Source organism: Zea mays, chromosome 7 (genome assembly GCF_902167145.1).
Source record: "Zea mays cultivar B73 chromosome 7, Zm-B73-REFERENCE-NAM-5.0, whole genome shotgun sequence".
NCBI classification, from domain to species: Eukaryota; Viridiplantae; Streptophyta; class Magnoliopsida; order Poales; family Poaceae; genus Zea; species Zea mays.
Genome location: NC_050102.1, coordinates 154114238 through 154118010, shown reverse-complemented (window position 1 = coordinate 154118010; position 3773 = coordinate 154114238). Strand labels below are relative to the sequence as shown.

Genomic DNA, 3773 nt, shown 5'->3' with positions numbered 1-3773 from the left:
ACCAAATTTGAGATTATAGGTGACAGCGGGTCACCCTGTCACACCCCTCTTTGAGTCTAGAAAAATGGACCCATTTGATCATTAACTTTAATCGCCACATGACCCCCTTCCATAAAAGTCTTAATCCAACTACACCACATATCTAAGAATCCTTTCATACAAAGGACTTGTTGGACGAAGCTCCACTTCACCTTATCATATGCTTTCTCAAAGTCAATTTTGAAAATGACCCCATCTCTTTTCTTGGTGTGAAGCTCATGTAAAGTTTCATGCAGGACCACCACATCCTCCATGATATTTCTTCCTGGAAGAAAAGTCGTCTCCGATGGGCTGATTACATTTTGCGTAACCTCTGTGATCCTCTTAGTTGCCACTTTTGTAAAAATTTTGAAGCTAACATTTAGGAGACATATCGGTCGATATTGTTGAACAGTAATCACTGCATTACTCTTAGGAAGCAAGACTATAGTCCCAAAGTTAAGACTGTACAAGGGAAGGTTCCCAACATGGAACAGATGGAACAAAGCCATAAGATCATTTTTATAACATCCCAACAGACTTGATAAAATTCCACTGGGAATCCATTAGGCCTAGGTGCCTTGTTATGTTCCATACTGAACACCGCCGCCTTGACTTCTTCCTCTGAAGAAGTCTTTATGAGCTCTTCATTCTTGACCTAGGTGACTTGTATTATATCATCTCTAAGATCCTCATCTAGAGTAAAAGACGAACTTTCTGGTGGGCCAAATAGATCTTTATAATACCTAGTTATATGACTTTTTAACTCCCTATCCTCATATAACATACGGTCACCATTATGCATTTGGAAGATATGATTCTTTCTATGCTTCCCATTGGCGACCATATGAAAATATTTGGTGTTACTGTCGCCCTCAAGGAGCTCCTTGACCTTCGCCCTTTGGTACCACTTTATTTCCTCTTCACGGAGAAGCTGAGCTAGCCTACTCTAAAGGAAATTGCGAAGATCTAACTCTAATGTACTCAACGGAACCGAGCATAGTAAGGATGGTGTGATTTGAGATAACCTGCATTTTGGTCTCCTGGAGGCAGACCACATCAACCCGAGAGGAATCAACAAGCTCTCTCACAAAATCTTGGCGAACAGATAAGTTTAGCCCTCTTACATTCCTTACGAGGATTTTTGAAGGATCCATAAAAAAACATAAACAGAGGAACTACCAGGAAGGAGGCAAGTCTCTAATGAGACCCTGGGTCGGTTGGAGTGCTCTAGCCAAAAAGGGCTGAAAGAGCCTCTATATGATATTGCAACAAAGGTTGTTTAAAAAGTCTGACATAGTCCTCTAGAGCTTCGTGACTAATGCCTTCTGATTCTGTGATGATCTATAGAGACCTCATGACTTTTTTGGTGGTCCTGCTACCCAGATCCTACATGTTGAATTCAACCCCGATTCCAGCAACTCGGTTACTTCGTCTTGGCGTAGTCATTAGTGGGGAAGAAGGTGGTGCCTAGTACTGTTTACTAAACTTTGGGACTAGCATGACACCACATGGTTTTTTTGTTGATGCTCCTGAAGTGTTAGAATTGTATTAGAGTTTGGGGGTCTCCCCTGTGTACTGTAATGGGCTAGGCTCAACACCAAGTCTATTAATACATATCCCCTTCCTATTCTAGGGTTAGGGTTTCCAATATGGTATAGAGTCAGTTTCTTTTTCTCTCTCCTCCCTTCCCCAACAGCCGCCGCCACCTTCCTCTTCTCCCTCCCTTCACAGCCGCCACCGGCCAACTCCTGACTGCGCCGGCCGCCTCCCTCTGCTCCCACCGGGCCGCGCCCCTGCGCCGTCTCCTCCACCCGTCGGAGCCGCCCGTGCCGTTGGAACCCCTCCCTTCGCGCTAGCGCCGCCAAATCCGTCTCCTCCACCCGTTGGAACCGCGTGCCCCCATCCTGTCGCGCCCGCGCCGCTGGACATCCCTCCCGTTGCGCCCACGCTGGCGGCCCTTCTCCATCGCGCGCGCCCTCGGCGGCCATGGATCACCTCCACGCCGCCCTGCAGGACGCTGGCGCCCACACCGGCGCCGACGTGCCTGCCCTTACCACGGAGTTGGCCACCCACGCCAGCGCAGCCATGCCTCTGGCCCCTGCTGGCGTAGCCGCGCGCCTGAAGAACTCCTTTTGAGATTCAATTCTTGCCTATGAAGCCATTTCAGAAGTCAGGCTGGGGTCCTCCTCAGCCTCCAGATGTTCTTGCCTTAGAGAGTTGGGCACTAGCGGAGCATGAGCCACTGCTACAACGACTTCACCTTCCCTTAAGTTGTTCGGTGGCAGTGCATGGTTAAGATCATGCTCACTTGGAGTACCCCGCGCTGCATGGCCAAGCTCATCTTCAACAGTTGCATCAACACCCAAAGAAAGGTCATCATGTGAAGTATCTTGCTGCTGATGACATCTTAAACTTCTTCTGGAGTAAACTTTTAGAGATGGTGTCTCAGGAGGTGGCCTGACAGTCATGGAGGAGCCCTCGTCATGAGCGGGTAAGTATTGGCATCTTTCTCTGGCATCCCAGAGCTGGGTCGAAGTAAGACAGGAGCCAAATCAGCCCTTGAGGTGTCCTTATGGGGCGAGCGTAACCCAGCCATCTCCAGCGACCTATCAAACATATACTGCTGGGGCGAAGGCGGTCTAGGTGAGCCCAATGGCCCAATAGACCGCGGGTCTTCAACTAAGTTGTCCTAATGGGGTGAGCTCAGCCTAGCCATCTCCAGCGGCCCATCAAAAGATATGAGCTGAGGTGAAGGTGGTCTGGTTGAGCCTAGCGGCCCAAAATGTCTCGGATCTTCGATCAGGGTGTCCTGATGGGGCGAGCTTAGCTTAGCCATCTCCAACGGCCCAGCAAAAGAAACATGCTGGGGCAAAGGTGGCCTGGTTGAGCCCAGCGTCCCATTCTGCAGTGCAGAGGTTTTCGAGTCAGGTTGGCCTGATGGCACGAGCTCGCCATAGTCCCCTCCAGGCTCCAGCGGCCCAGCAAATAAGCTATGCTGGGGCGAAGGTAACTTGGGCAAGTCCAGCGGCCCATCAAGATCTTCAGAAATCGCCCCTCACTCTGTGCAAGTATCCATAGGCCTAACTGAATGCTCCTCGTGTATGCAGCATGTCTCCTTGTCTTCTAAAGCTTGTGGTGGCGTCAACCCCACATCCCTAGTCGCATTCATGACACGCTCGTGGCCTGAAGGCTGTTGCCGTCCCAGTCGATGCTGGATAGGCTACCGAGAATCCTCGGTCATGTCCGGACGTCGAGGATGGAAGTCCTAGTTACCGACTTACCGCGGTCCTCTCCTTCATCAGGCCTCTTGCTAGTCGCCAAGGAGGGGAGAGGTGGAGCATCTAAGACTGTTGAGTGTAAATTCATTGGAGTTGCTCTAATGGAGATCTTATATGTCAAACATCTCTTCTCATGAGTGGCTAACCCCGATTCAATGGTATGCATCTCCATGTCATGATGTAGTCTTTCTAGATCAAAGCTCCACGCTCACACCAAAAAGGACAAAAGAACTCTCTTTTCAACTGTATCTTGGTGTAATTGTGTAATCCAACATGAGTCCCTCAAGATGTGCTCGGATGTAGATCAAAACCAAGCATGTTCTGGGATACCTCAGATTTCAATATCCACCGGCTTGGACATGGTTGCCAACGAAGCATGGGCGAACCTCGACCAACGCTTGAACTGGAGAGTAAACTGTGGTCCTCTGAGCGCTTTTCCACCATTGAGGACCCTTGTGTTGGCTTCTAAGAAAG

At 49.5% G+C, this 3773-nt stretch overlaps 1 long non-coding RNA gene across 1 annotated transcript; it reads left to right on the top strand.

Annotated features, from left to right (window-relative positions):
- The first annotated feature begins 1664 nt into the window (after positions 1 to 1664).
- LOC111589768 (uncharacterized) lies at positions 1665 to 3566 on the top strand. Its single transcript, XR_002748894.2, has 2 exons — positions 1665 to 3027; positions 3129 to 3566. It is a non-coding gene; the product is annotated as an uncharacterized lncRNA (long non-coding RNA).
- Positions 3567 to 3773: the final 207 nt, after the last annotated feature.